The sequence below is a fragment of the Sus scrofa genome, chromosome 18 (assembly GCF_054392235.1).
Source record: "Sus scrofa isolate SSC_HxYL_T2T_F1_AM1 chromosome 18, Sscrofa_HxYL_maternal_Yorkshire_Landrace_v2.0, whole genome shotgun sequence".
NCBI lineage: Eukaryota > Metazoa > Chordata > Mammalia > Artiodactyla > Suidae > Sus > Sus scrofa.
Window position 1 is genome coordinate 21,192,493 of NC_139400.1, and position 15,850 is coordinate 21,208,342.

Here is a 15,850-nt window from a genome sequence, read left to right on the forward strand (position 1 = left end):
AAGATAGGGCTATAAAATGAACTCATAACTTTGTTGCTTTGTAAAATTCCTGAGAGCCAATATATCCAAATACACTCGTTTACTCCTCTAGGCAAACTGTTCTCCCTTTATAGCAATAGCTTGCTTACCTGGATAAACCGTTTGCTTACTAAACAGCAGTTCACTTATCAAGACTCACTCTGTGACCTTTGCCTCACTAAAGCTCTATATTATGAACTTTACTCAATCCTAGTCACCTCCTTGCCTTGAAAGATTTGACTTCAACTACTTGAGACCAGACCCCCCAACCCCTGCCGAAACCTATAAATATCTTCCTGAACCTACTCTGAGACACTGAGACTTGGTCCAGGTTATATCTTCCTTACACTAGCAGGTTTAGTAAAATTAGCTTTGTTTAGTTAATAAATTTTTCTGGTTAGTCTTCTGGAGGGGAGTCCACAGTTGATAATAATTATCCTATGCACCTTTTATAATGTGGAGAAAATATACTAAAGAAAGGAAGTCATCAAGTAAATAGGTCTTCCTGGCTTCCTGGATCATATTGTTAACATTTTGAGAAGCACATGCGATATAAGGCTTTCAATTCTATGGGACACAGTGTCACTGAACAAAGGAGTTACATTTACATTTTAAAGAAAACCTTCAAGTTTTAGTTTAACTACTTTATGGATAGGGTCATGATTATATATGAATTTTATGTCCACAGAGTCTTGTACTTAAGGACACAATAAAGTCTAGGTGATGGATTAGGAGCTGAAAGATCAATTTAAGGTCATTCCTCTTTATACAATTCTCCGGAAAAATATACATTTTGTTTGTACGTAGATCACATCCTAAATTACCCTGAGCAGAAAGGAAGTCCATGTCAACCCCAAAACGCCTGACAAGCTTTCCATTTGGTAATTCATCAATTTCTTTTTACAAGTCCTCTAGAAACAGCAGTTACTCAAAAGAAGCACGATAAGCAGAGGTTAACAGTGAATTTGTTCACAAATTGTGTGTGTGGAATGTTGAGAGAAGACAGAAAAACTTTTCTAGCAAAACAGAGAATATTATACCACTTGGGAAACAAGCTTTGTTTATTTAATATGCTCCTTTGTAAACATACCACTAGAATGAGATCTCAAGCTATGAAATGGGATAGCTGATGATTTCCTGCCATAAAACATGAATGAAATGTATAATAAATCAAATAATTAATTAGGATTCAAATCAAGTTTAACGTCTTATCTGGCTTCACTATTAACTAGCTGTGTGGTTTTGCATAAGTCATGCAATCTTTTCAATCTTCAATTTCATAGTCTATTAACTGAAAATTAACAGTGCCTGCCAAGGTTTATCCCACAGTGATTTTGTGGAACTGAACGAGATGGAATCATACCATTTGGGGGTTGAAAAGTATTTATTGGTTATTTAGTCTAATTAGTGCTTTAAAATGAAAAGTACTTTAAAGGAAAAAAAATTAATACCATGTATATAGTATAGTATCTAAACATAACAAACCTCTCCATTTTTAATCCATCCTGAAACTGCTCCTCCCAATTTGTTTATGTATCTTTGCCCAAGAGAACTGCCTTATCCCTATGTTTGCCTTACCCAGTCTGATGCCTGGTGTTCAGTACATACACACACCATCAATTTGTTCAGTCGAAGTGGAAGATTAAGTGAAACATAAAAACTTTACCTTTGAGGGGCTTGTCTCAGTGTCTCCTGATTTACTTTCTTTTGTGTTAATTTGGATTTTAGATATCCATAAATTGGATATAATGTCCTTATTCTACCGCTCTGAGGTATTATGATAATTGAGGTGAAAGCAAGAATCACTGGAAGCTAGTCACTTAAGTTGCTCTGGAGGTTTTCTGGAAGTGTAATGAAACTCAGACTGTCAGCGTCCCAGAGGAAGCAAGTAGCCACAAAAAGTGGAGTTTGAAGTTTTTGGAAAGAGCTGAGAGTTTATGCTTTTATGCACTAATTCTTTCAACTAGTTAACTTTGTAGCTATAGCCTTGTACAGTGACTAGCATACTTCTTTCCTAGGTTTCTGATCGCATTGAGAAGCATCAGAGTACACTGATGACCTTAGCTGTCTTGCAGGTATCAATACTGTGACATCTGGTGCTCTAATCAGGGACAACTGAGTTGTTAGGGGCTATTTGATGATATCCTAAATTATTCATATGCACATCAGGTTTTAAAAATAATTTGCCCATATTTTCCTTTATCTTTATGATGCTACTGATATACTTGGTGATAGCATTTATTTGCTTCCTTCTAATTCACTACAGGCCTGAAAACCAAAGAGCCAAACCTGCAGAATAAAATATAAAATTCAAAAGATAATAATCAATATTCTGTGGTATCAAGCACATGATATTGTTTCATTGGGTTTGGCTGGTCAGTCTTTTAAATTTTGTTCATTCAGTAGATATTTGCTGATTACTTAGGTACTTACTAAGTATGGAAATTGAAAGATGTATAGAACACAATTTTTGGACATATAAAATTGCTGGACTTATTTGCAAATAAAACAAGATGTTATTATATGGTTTAAAAGAAATAATATGATGTAGGTTAGCAAGTAATTTAAATCTCATTAAGCTTTGCGGCTGCAAGATAATAATCTCAAATCTACTTGAGGGTTGTTCCCTGCTATCCTTGTCAGGTTAGACATATTATAATCAGAGTTAATTTGTATCTTATTGTCTATGTATGAGTTGCCAGGAATTCACCTCATTTATCCCCAAGAAAAAATTAAATGAAATTTACAGTGGATAGATTCCAGCTTGTATAAGCAAGAACTTTATAACTTTTTGAACTTCTTAAAAATAGAATGTACTGATTTTCACATTAGTTTGGTTTTTCCACACATATTTACCATTTGTATATGTTAAGCTTTCAGTCCAATTACCCTTCACTCTATCCTGGAAACCATTGTGAAGCAAGTTATTGTCTATTAAGTTTTTTTTTTTTTTTTTCAGTCATCTGTCATTTTATTGAATGTCTTCGTTCCAGCATTCCTCAAACCACCCTCCCCCCACCCCAAATCCCTTACCACTGCCTCTGGGTAAAGGAATGCAGTCACAGGGTTTGCATTTCTAGAATTCAGAATACTTTAGAGCTGTAATTAAGATGTGGATTTAAACACATTCAAAGGCAGGGCTTCCCAGTTATCACTGTTAAATTTCAACTCATTTGTTTCAAAGTCGTGGCCCACTCAGAATATGATTAATCTTGAATTCATCATCAATGTAATTTGATATTTGTCCCAGTTTGAAGTAGCCTGCACATTATCTAGGATCCTTTTGATATTTTAATTCCAAGTATTAGTATAAAATTTTACATAACAGAATTAAACGAGGAATCTTCTGTGAACTTCTTGTGGGCATCTCCTTGACTTTCTCTGTTATCTTTCCTCTTTTCTATTTGTCAGTTTCTATTCTGACCTTATTTCCTGCCTGTATTTAATTTGGATTTGAATTTTTCAAGCTTTTTGGATGGAAGATTAAATTACTGATTTTAGGTTTTCTTCCCTTTCAATATGAGTGTTCTCTGGTAGACTGGGTAGTTATGTGACTGTGTATCTACCTCATAATGTCTTACTCAGATGTATGTTTTCAGAATATGTCAAAGCTTCCTGAAACCAAGATGCTCTCTGGCTATAGGATCACTATTATTAACCACTTTCTCACACAACTAAGATTTATTTGACATGGAGGAACCATTTTGATCTTTTTTGTTACTCTTTTTATAAATGTCAATGGTAGTTTTAGCCCTCGGGCTAATTATTTCTAGAAAGAAGGAAATTCAATCAGTGGGGCATTTGATGCTCCCAAAGAAAGGAAGGGGGAAAAAAGCAACATCTTCTTGGACGTGGAAACCAGGCAGAAGAACTTCACAGGATCTCTGAAGAGATAAGAAGCAATTGATTCTCAGGCACCATCATGAGACCTGATCCTCATGTCCACATTCATTTACCAAAAGTACGTACAGCGACTCACTAGATGAAAGAAGAATGAGTGGAAGGAACTATGTGTATGAGGGGTAAGGATGTGGAAATGAGGTGAAAATAACCATGTAAGCAGAAAAAAGAAAAATGGGATTTTAGAGGCCAAGGCGAGTGAGCAGCATCACAATACCTGATTTTAATGTTTGTAATTTCCACTGATACATCTCTTGTGGCATATTCTTTGTAGCAAACTTTTCACCATTGTTAAAATACGAGGAAGAATGCAAAGAATGAGGCAGACATAAGGAATCAAATGAAGTATCCTACAAAACTACAAGGTTACTTGATGTTTTAAACTAACCTGATGGAATGTTCTGGTTTTAGAAGATGTCACTAGGTCCCTAATGAAGTGAATTTGCCAGGCTTCTAACAAGATTTTCCTCTTTCCCAAAGCAACACTCTGCATAATCAATTAAGCCTTTCCTTGATTTCTTTTCTATTTTTTTTTCTGTTCTTTATTTTTTTAGTCAATGAGCTCAGCCCTAAATGAAAGCTGGAGTTGTATGAACTGAATTGGCTGGAAATAGTAGCTGAAAGGCGTGTAAATCAAAGCTGGCAAGTTTCAGCTCTTCCGTTCTTGAAGGAGAGACTAACTTCAATCCAAATGGCTTCCTGGGCAATTGTTTGATGATTCTAGCACTTTGTTCCTGGTATGGTACCAGGCATTAATAACTCAGCCTTTGCATGCTAAACCAAGGAAATACACATCACATCTTTACCTTGAAGTGGCTCAGGACCCATTTGGACACTTCCTAGCAGTGTGGGAACTGCATTAGAAGGGATTTTACATACTCCTGGTTGGGGGTGGGTGTGTTGAGAGGGTAGCCTTCAGGCTTTTTCATCTTTCCTGTTCTAGCCTTGCCTAGCTTGGGGCCTGAACTATAAATGGAGGGGAAACTAGGAGCTCTGAAGTCAGGCATCTCCATCTACTTTAGCAGTTATACGAAGGGCAAGGATTTCTAATATTTTTGCAGAAGATATGTATCTACAGCTATATCTCTCCATATAGATCTATTCACTTTCTATCTCTTTCTCTATTTCCATACATACACATTTTGGGGGTAAAAATTATTTGAAATTTTGCTTTGGGAAATTATTTGTCTTCAAGTAATTCATTTTTAGACTGTCACTAAGTGTATTCAAGAATTCCTGCAAATTCTTCCTAAGGTATAATATAAATAAAAAATTCACTATATGTGAAAAATAATCCCTGGATTAGATTTGCTCACTTTGTGGTATTCTTGAATACACCTAGTGACAGTCTAAAGACTGATAATAACACTTTGTTTTATAGCCATTATTAAACACTACTTTCGGGTCTTGTTATTTTTTTCTTTTAGAGACATCTTTTTTCTGTATATCGAACATTTCCTTTTTTTTTTTTTTGAAGGTCTCCAAGAAGCCTGTGGGGGGGCGGGGGGGGGGGTAGATGCTCTGAATATAGAAACCAATGGATGAAATAGCCACAGATGAAAGGGATTAGTTCCTGACTGTCTGTTCTGACTGTCTATTCTTCTTCACCAATTATCCCACCCCACCCCCACCATATTCTAGTTCAGAATAATACATCGTCAGTTCTCTGTTTACAGTTTGTTCAAGATTTTGCTCCAGTATTCAGAGTTCTTTGGATATACCTTATATAGATATTGGCTAAAGAAAGGAGACTTTACACCCATGGTGTACATTTCAGTTAGCAGAGGTTTTACATACCTCACATGTTTACAAGGATGTGCATGTCCTCTAAAAAGTAGTGAAGTCTCTTCTCTACCCCACGAATAGCCTTCTGATAGGCAGAGAATTAAATATGGACTCTGTAGAGTTGTTCTTATATTCTGGTTCGTATCAGCTTCTAGAAAGGACAGAGCCAAATGTGGGTAAATTATTGAACAGTAAAAACAGTACATCACAGGCACTTTGTATTTGAACTTCCCTGTTCAACTCTGTGGTTAAGAACACAGTTCTAATTTGGTTTTGACTGGTTTAGGTTCAAAGTCTCCTTTTTTTTTTTTTTTTTTTTTTTTTTAAAGTTGAAAGTGGGGCCTGACAGTCCACATTTCTAATAAGCTGCCAGGAGATGCTGGTGCTGCTGGTTCTTAGAGTAGTGTTTTGTGGAGCAAGGGCTTCAGAAGGGAAGCTTAGAGCTTTATAAAAACACAAAGTAGCCACTGCCTGGCACTCTGAATCACAACCAAAGGAAGTGCGATGGTATCTCATCTCTCTCATTCTTTTATGAATAAAGGATTCCTTCTTCTAACCCAAATTATCTGAAAGAGTCCCATGGGATTTTATTTCTGATGTGAATTATTGTCTTTACTGTCAATTCCATGAGCAGGGACCTGGTCCCTCCACCCTTGGACAGAGTCTTTTTCCATTGCACCGCAGTGATTCCTTACTGCTAATTGCCATAGGCACTTACTGTAGAATTTGACCTTGTTCACCATTTCTTATTTCTTGAAACTTCCCATTTGCTTGGTTTCCGTGATCCAGCTTCCTTTGCTTGCCTCTCCCTCCTCAGCTGCTACATCTGAGTCACTTAGGTAAGAACTAGAATTCTTCATCTCTTCTGTACATCCTCGATTCTTACTTTCTATCTTCCTCCTCTATGGTTTATTTAGGAAATCTCAAGTTCACCTACTAATTCAAATAGCATATGTTGACTTCACTTTAATTTTGAACTAAGGATCAGAACTGTCTTCCAGATCCATAACTACTGTCTCTTTCAACCTAGATGTCCCGCTGATACCTCAAATTCAACATGTACAAACAGAGCCTTACTATCTTTCCTTAACATTATTCATTTCAGCCTTAGTGACTGATCTGAAAAGTAAGGATAGTAAAAGAACCTAAATAATCAGATGTCTGAGAATTAATATATTAATGTATTATATTAATTATGTTGCATGTATTAATCCATATTATACATTCTGATATTTAATATATGTCAGTTGCAGAGAACACCGTCCTTAGGACAGATCATGGTATCACTTACGAAACTTTAAAACCATGTTCTCTATGTTGGCACTTATCTCTGGATTGAAGATTAGAATCTGGGAGATGTCCTAGATTTTTCCTTCCATAATGTATTTGGTCAATGTGATAAGTCCAATACATTTTATCTCTTAAATAACTTTTCTTTTTCTCTTTACTTCCTTTCCAGTGTCACAGTTTAGGTTTTCATAGTGTCTTACTTGGATCATGTCAAATGCCCTTTTCTTAGCCACCCTGAGTCAAGGCTCATCACCCTCCAATCACTCTGCTTACTGGTTGCTGATTTTCTCTCAGATTCACAGCTGGTCGGGGTCCTCCTTCGCTCAAAATTCTTCATATTTCTCTTGGGGAAATATCTAATTAGTTGGGTTGTATGATAGGTGTATATTTAAATTCTTTAAAAACTGCCAAGATGATTTTCAAAGTGGTTGCAGCCAGCAGATGATGACAGTTAAGAGTTACTCTCGTTCCTTGCCAACACTTGGTGTGGTTAGTCTTTAACTTTCAATCGGCGGAGTGGGTTTGTAATTTCCTAATAATGTTGGACATCTTCTGATTTGCTTATTTGTCATTTGCAGATATTTTTTTTTGAAAAATATTCAATTATTTTGTCCATATTTTTATGTTTTCTCCTATTGAGTTGTAAATGCTCTTTATGTATTCTAGATAGAAACCCTTTGATGGATACATATTTACAAATATACAGTTATGTAGTTGATACTTGTATCCTACAACATTATTGAATTCCCTTATTAGTAATGGTAGCTTTTTTTTTTTTTTTTTTTTTTTTGATGGGGGGATTGCACTGAATTGTAAATAGGAACCTATTTCTTGCCAGCTCTTTGGTAATTCTAGGGATCAAAGTAAGAGACCTGTTATAGACTCTCTGATAAAATCAAAATTTACTGGTTAAGATTTTCTGTGATTTCTTTGTGGTCAAAAGTAATGCTTAATTACTGGTCCCTTCAACAAATTTAGACCCCTTTTCAAAATTCTCTCTTGCCAGGTGTAACACTTTCATTAGGTGTCTAACCTTTGTGACAAATACAGAACTTCTCTGAGTTGATGCTGCCCATGAAATCTTTGCCTCACACAGCCATACGATATTTATTCTTTAGCTCCTCTCATATAATAATGTGAAATACTTATTTTATTTTATTTTTATTAAATTATCATTTATTTACAATGTTGTACCAATTTCTGCTATGCAACAAAGTGACCCAGGCATAAATATATATGTCTGTATACATATACATGAATATATATGTATATATACATTCTTTTGTTCATATTATCTTCCATCATGTTCTATCCCAAGAGACTGGATATAGTTGCCTGTGCTATACAAAGATGAAGAAATATTCTTCTAATGCTTAGCAGGATGTTAGTGAACATGAAACTGCATGCTGTCCTGTTAATTATATTTTTGATTGAGGAGTTCCTGTCATGGCGCAGCGGAAACGAATCTGACTAGGAACCATGAGGTTGTGGGTTCGATCCCTGGCCCTGCTCAGTGGGTTAAGGGTATGGCATTGCCCTGAGCTGTGGTGTAGGTTGCAGACGTGGCTTGGATCTGGCGTGGCTGTGGCTGTGGTGTAGGTAGGCAGCTGTAGCTCCGATTTGACCCCTAGCCTGGGAACCTCCATATGCTGTGGGTGTAGCCCTAAAAAGACAAAACAAACAAAAAACAAAAAAACCCACTATTTTTGATTGAGTCACTTCATCTGAACAAATAGTTATTAGTCAGATGCCATCTGAACTCAGTAGTTAATAAAGTTGTACTTGATTATTTAGAAGAGCATGAGAATGTGGTAGTAATCCTGAAGGAAATACTTTTTTTTTTTTTGCCTTTTCTAGGGCCACTCCCACGGCACATGGAGGTCCCCAGGCTAGGGGTCTAATCAGAGCTGTAGCTGCCAGCCTATGCCAGAGCCACAGCAACTCGAGATCCGAGCCACATCTGCCACCTACACCATAGCTCACAGCAACGCCAGATCCCTAACCCACTGAGCAAGGTCAGGGATCTAACCCACAACCTCGTGGTTCCTAGTTGGATTTGTTAGCCACTGAGCCACAATGGGAACTCTGGAAATACCTTTTTATTTGAAGCTGAGATCCACATATTTTTTAAAATGTGGTTTCTTATTGGGCAAGGCTGAATGAATATGGACTTGGGTTTTCAGTCAACATGGGGCATTTATCCATAACTTATTAACACCATTGACTCTTGCTTTAAGAAACTAATTCAGGGGAGTTCCTGTCATGGCTCAGCGGAAACAAATCCTGTCCATGACGTTGTGGGTTTGATCCCTGGCCTTGCTCAATGAATTAAGGATCTGGCGTTGCCATGAGCTGTGGTGTAGGTCACAGATGTGGCTCAGTTCTGGCGTTGCTGTGGCTGTGGTGTAGGCCGGCAGCTGTAACTCAGATTCTACCCCTAGCCTGGGAACTTCCACATGCACTGGGTGCAGCCCTAAAAAGAAAAAAAAAAAAAAGAAACTAATTCAGTTTGCCAATTCAGACACTTTTCTTTTGATTTTTTCCTGACCCAAACTGATAAATATTCCTTCAACTTCACAGAAGAGTTTTTGCAAAAATACTAGACACTGCTCTTTTATCATAAATAACCTTTGTTTTAGTTACAGCACCTGAAACTAACACAACATTGTAAATCAACGATACCTCAATAATTTTTTTTTTTTTAAAGAAGATATATATACACTCTTCCACCTCCACTCTCTTCCTCTAAGGGCCACAAGAGACACCACTGCTGGAGCATCTATGGCATGCCTGACAAGATGCCAAGAATTTTATATCTGTTATCTCAGTGTAATCTTTAAACAAACCAAGGGTCTGCATAATAAAACTCGAGATTTCCTTTGAGGAGGGAAAGGGAGTGACTGCTTTGTCTGGATCACAGATGTCGTACGTGATGACACTTGGGTGGAAGAAATCTGGCTGACTCCAGAGCCCCTTCTCTTTCCCAGTATTAAAAAAAAAATGTTTTTAATGCTTTATGATTTTCTGTCATATTTTCCTCATAATTTAATCACACTTGTTATATACTGTGTGTTTGATGTCTGATAAGAATACATAATCACGTCAAACTTTACTGTATGCAAAGTACGGGATAGTTAAAACATACACTTATAAATTTCCTATCACAAAATTGCTTGTTATTTTTGCTATCATGAGTAAGGCATTTGCATGCTCAAAATGTATTTTGTATTTATATCTCCTACCTGAGGCATTTTCCCATTTCTACCTTTTGAAAAAATACCATTTTGTACCATCATATCCCCTGCTGGATATGATAAACCTTCAGATGGGCCAGACAGGTGACTTTTAAATGTAATTTTTTTCCTTGAAAAATGAAACCTTTCAAGGAAGCTAATAAGCAAAGTAGTTAAAGAGGAGCTTGCTGTTCTAGTTGAAGCGGAGATAAGGGTAGGAGATATGGGGTCCGAGGGGTGGCTTTCAACACACCTGCTCGGGATCTGTTAACGCCTTGCCACAGCCCTTGACCTCCCCAGAAGCACAGATGTTTGAAAAATCACTGCTTTAGCAACTTTATTTTTCTCATGAAAATCAGAAGGGATTTTTTTTTTTTTTTTTGTCTTTTTGGGGCCACACCCACGGCATATGGAAGTTCCCAGGCTAGGGGTTGAATCCAAGCTGTAGCCGCTGGCCTACATCACAGCCACAGCAACGTGAGATCTGAGTTGCATCTGTGACCTACACCACAGCTCACAGCAATGCCAGATCCTTAACCCACTGAGCAAGGCCAGGATTGAACCCATGTCCTCTTGAATACTAGTTGGGTTTGTTTCCACTGAGCTATGATGGGAACTCCACAAGGGATTTTTTTTTTTTTAATCTGTGTGTGCATAAAGTTTCTGAGTATAAAGTTTTCAAGTCTTTAGGCTTATTCTTCCCTTCCAATTATAGTACTTAGGGTAATAAACACCCCCAAATGAAGCAAAGTACATAGAATAGCCACACTGCTGATAAACAAAAATAAAAGCAAAGCCAAAAGAGTAACCAATGTACTACCTGGATGACTGGTTGAGGGTGGGGGCTGCCCCTTTGGGGGTGACTTAGGATCTTGGTCATGTGTATACAAGACACAGGCTTTTCCTCTCTCCCTGACTTCCTTTGCTTTTCTTCTCCAGACCAGTTAAGGGCACTTTCAACCTTCCTCCCTCACTTCTGCAAGGATTAATTCATTTCCTCTCTCTCCTTCTGAGATCCAACCACTGTTACTTGCTACTGAATCCTCTATTCTAATCACATTTTTGTCACTGAATATATTATAAACATCATCTCCACACATTCACTTATTTCATCCCTTCTCCCTGAAGTTTCCTTCCTTCTCTCCTTTCTTTATTTAGGAGACTTCAAGTGTTTTTCTCCCCCCAAACAGTTAAAATATACCCCAACCCTCTACTTCATTCAACTTGTTAAGCAAAACTACCACTTGAACTGTGTCCTCAGCCCCAAACACATACTTTCTTCATGATATTTACCACGGGGATCATGACACTCATCCCTCTTCCTTTTCTCCCACTTAGAACTCTTTGGGGGGGGGGCTGAACCCCACTTATTTATCATGTTTCCATGCCCAACATACACCCGGCCCTTAGTAGTTGCTCTGAAAATCAGTGAATAGATGTCCAAGGAAAATGCCCTAAAAATATCACACTTCCTCCTGCAGGAACCACCGTGTCATGAAAATATTTCAGCCTCAAAGTTCCCTGTTTTCGAGATATTCAGTGATATAAAATTAAGTGCAGTCACTGAAATTAGGTTCTGGTTTATCAATTGATTTGATAGGCACTTATTTAAAATTAAAGATGGAACACTGCTGATTGCTGTGCTGTGAGTAGAGTATACCTAAGGTCATGTACACACAGGCTGGGGATACATTCTCTTCAAGGCTTAGTGTTTAAATAAGGCAGTTTAACAAGGTCAAAGTGAGGGACTGATTTAGCAACAGATTCCATTATAAACACAATGGCTATTATACGAGACATTAGGAATCTAAGGCAATGATCAAACCATTTGGGGATAAATCAATATGAGTGTTTTATGACTTGGAGAGGAGTGAAAATTAAGAAAAGTGACCTATAGATAAGGAAAGATAAAATTAAAACTATTGAACTGCCTATAGGAACAAATATCTCTCAAAACTAACTTAGGAGACAGAAGAAATTATTAGTATTAAGTAAACCAATCAAGTGAAAATATAAAACAAAAGCATGTTAAATTTCATTCATATTTTACCTGATTTTCAACATGGAGCCTCTTGACTTCTGTGAACTTCAAGGGAATACTGAGGATGAAGGTCCTTGAGTTTATTTTAACCTTTCAAGAAGTCAAAAAGCAGAATGAATTTATGCCCTAATAAAGCTAAACGAGTCTTTAGTTGGCATTAGTTAAAACACATCTCTGTCTTTTTAAAATTTTTCGTCTTTGCTTTTAGATAATATCAAATCACTCAAAGTGTAATGCTTGCTATTTCTTATTAAAAGAAGTACTTCCCTTTGGTACATAATAAGAGTGTAGGGGTGAATTAACTATATTCAGTGACTAATGATATATTTCTTGGTATTCTGGATTAGCTTTGTGTCCATAACTTGATTTTCACAACAAACCTCTTAAATTGTTATTATAATCACTCTCACTTTGTAGATGTCAAAACAGAGGTTCAAATGGTTGTGATTTGCTCAAGAAATTCCAAAAATCATATGGTGGAGCTGGAGTTTAAGCCAAATCTTCTGCCTCTAAAACCAATGTCAGTCATTCCAAGGAGATCACTAAGAGACAGTGTCCAACATCCTCGCCTTATGTTTACACCAGATGTTAATGATGTCAATCATCTTTAAAGATTCCAGATCCTATTTAAAAAGAAGGCTCTTTTCTTTCTCATCAGCAATTTCTCTATAGAAGTGACACGAGGATTGAGCGAAGTGGCCAGGACTGAATAAATTAACGCTTTTCCCCCGAGTTGGCTTCTTTAACTAATTTCCTTTCATATTTGAGCTTCATTCTTATTAATGGTTGAGATAACAATGATTCCAGACACCAGCATCCTTCTTTAGTAGTCTTCAACTTAACCATTAAATCCTTTGAAATTGAATCTGCCAGAGTAAGTACAATGAAACCTACCACCACAGCAAGGCACCAGCATGCTCCTTGGGTTTTTGGATAATTTGAGTCACCCCTTTTCTAAACCCTCTTACTCTTTTCTTTTAAATAACCTTTGCTCATTTGCTCTACCCAGAAAAATCCTAAGCTGTCAAAATATAGGCTTATGCAGAATGGCGGGCAAAACAGGAGGAGAGGGGAGAGAGGTTGAGGAGAAAGATATTATTCTACTCAAACAATTGCTGATCACATATTTTACACATTTTCCCTGCATACGTGGAATTGCATGCATTTTTCTTTAAAAGTTGAAATTAACCATTTGGCCAGTAAGATTCTGAAATTTTCTGAATTAATAGGACAAACACTATAGAATAGAGTGCACTTCCATTCTATTCATTCTCCAACTTTTTTATTTTTATTTTTTTATTTCCCCAATACATTATTTTTTTTTCTACTGTACCGAAAACAAAAAGACAACTTATAGAATGGGTGAAAATCGTTTCAAACAGTGCAACTGACAGGGCTTAATCTCTAAAATACACAAATGACTTACAGAACTCGACAGCAAAAAAGCCAACAACCCAGTTGAAAAATGGGCAAAAGACCTGAATAGACATTATTCCAAGGAGGATACACAGATGGCCAACAAGCACATGAAAAAATGCTCAACATCACTGATTATTAGAGAAATGCAAATCAAAACTACCATGAGATACCACCTCACACCAGTCAGAATGGCCATCATTAATATGTCCACAAATTATAAATGCTGAAGGAGGTGTGGAGAAAAGGTGGTGGAAATGTTAGCTGGTACAACCACTATTGAGAATAGTATGGAGATACCTTAGAAAACTATACATAAAACTACCATATGAGCCATCAATCCCAGATTTGGGCATATATCTGGACAAAAAAGACACATGCACCCACATGTTCACTGCAGCACTATTCACAATAACCAAGACATGGAAACAACCTAAATGTCCATCAACAGACGACTGGATTAGGAAGATGTGGTATATATACACAATGGAATACTACTCAGCCACAAAAAAGAACTAAATAATGCCATTTGCAGCAACATGGATGGAACTAGAGACTCTCATACTAAGTGAAGTAAGTCAGAGAAAGACAGATATCATATAGTATCATTATATCTCTAATCTAATATACAGTACAAATAAACAATTCTCCAACTTTCATCCCAATCCCTCTATCCCTCCTCCCTCTTTGCTCTCACTATAGTTAAGATCACTTGTTGAATAGACCATTCTATGATGCCCAAAAGTGGATGGTCAGGAAATTCTGGCCCTGCGAGACTTTTTTTTTATTGAAATTAAGTGAACTTGACTTGATTGAGAGAAAGCTTTTTGAAAATAATTATAAAAGTTAGAGCTGGGCAATGTCAAACTAGAAATGCTGAGGTTAAAGTAGCCAGTGATAGCACCTTTCTATTAATAACTCCGTGTGTGCATGTGTTATTTTTGGAAGAGTTCTTTCTGTTTCCACTGAATGGCCGTGTTTCTTCAGTGACCTCTCTTTCTGCTGTATGTGTTACTAGGCTCTGCAAGGATCACTTCATCACTTGTTCAGAAAGTCCTCTCAAGAGCTGGGCTTTCATGATGGATATTTCCGCATTCGCACAATCATCTAATTCACAATCTAAATACTTCAGGTATTTGTAGGTAATCATTAAAAATAAAAGTATATTCCAACTTGGAAACAAATACTTGAAAATTTGAAAGTTCTGAATTTAAATGTTAACACACCCTTTAAGGAGATTGAAGTGAAACATCTCTGCCTCCAAGTGGTTAGTCACTGAGAGCATGTTGCCTTTGAAGAAAACAACCAGGAGACCTTAAGTGGTTTACATTACAGCTAATAATTGTAAATGATATTGGAATATGTGATGTATGTCCTGTAGTATAAATGCACTGGGTTATTCAACTCTGCGAAGACTTGCCAACCAGTAAGTCTAGACTGGCTTCTCTTATCATTCACGTCTAATGAAAGTCCTAGGAAAAGCCTCAGAGTCAGAACTTTTCTGTCTGATCATCAGTGAGGTATAGTTATAGAAATTTAGCATTCAGAGGAGGAACAAAGCACCTAATTTTAGATTTTAGAAAGCAATGGAGATGTTGAGCAGCTAATTAGGACTTGTGATTTAGTGAAAGGACCATATGACCAAAATAGTGACTTTAACTGGTAGAAGAAATGTGATTCATCCATACATAGAATCCAAAGTCACTCATTATATATTTTGGATATTAATCCCTCGGCAGTCACTTCATTTGCAAATATTTTCTCCCATTCTGTGGGTTGTCTTACGGTTCCCTTTGCTGTGCAAATTAAATTTAAATTTTAAATTAATTAAAAGTTAATTAGGTCCCATTTATTTATTTTTGTTTTTATTTTCATTACTCTTAGGAGGTGGATCAGGGAACTCTCCCAATAGTCTGTGATTATCTGTATGGGAAAAGAATGTGAAAAAGAATGGATGTATTATGTATGTGCATAACTGAATTACTTTGTTGTACAGTAGAAATTAGCCTGTTATAAATCAACTATACTTCAATAAAACTTTAAAAAATGAAAAAAAGTCATTCATAAAAAAACACTAATAAAGAATAGCATTTCCAATGTCACATAAAAGGGAAAAATTCACTGACAAGGATATTATTTCATAGCTATGATTGAATGAAGAAAAGCA

The 15,850-nt window shown here is 36.7% G+C and overlaps 1 protein-coding gene and 1 long non-coding RNA gene across 4 annotated transcripts in view; one reads left to right on the forward strand and one right to left on the reverse strand.

Annotated features, from left to right (window-relative positions):
- LOC106506761 (uncharacterized) overlaps positions 1–15,850 on the reverse strand; it is a 67,656-nt gene that overhangs the window by 50,905 nt on the left and 901 nt on the right. The window contains exon 1 of one of the 2 annotated variants that reach the window (XR_002340463.2): positions 5,716–5,854. The exons of the other annotated variant lie outside the window; for it this stretch is intronic. This is a non-coding gene — a long non-coding RNA (uncharacterized LOC106506761). Of the gene's footprint in view, positions 1–5,715; positions 5,855–15,850 lie in introns of those variants that run through there. 2 annotated transcript variants of the gene reach the window in all.
- The window catches only part of PTN (pleiotrophin), an 89,296-nt gene that overhangs the window by 50,885 nt on the left and 22,561 nt on the right, over positions 1–15,850 (forward strand). The gene's annotated exons all lie outside the window — the stretch shown is intronic.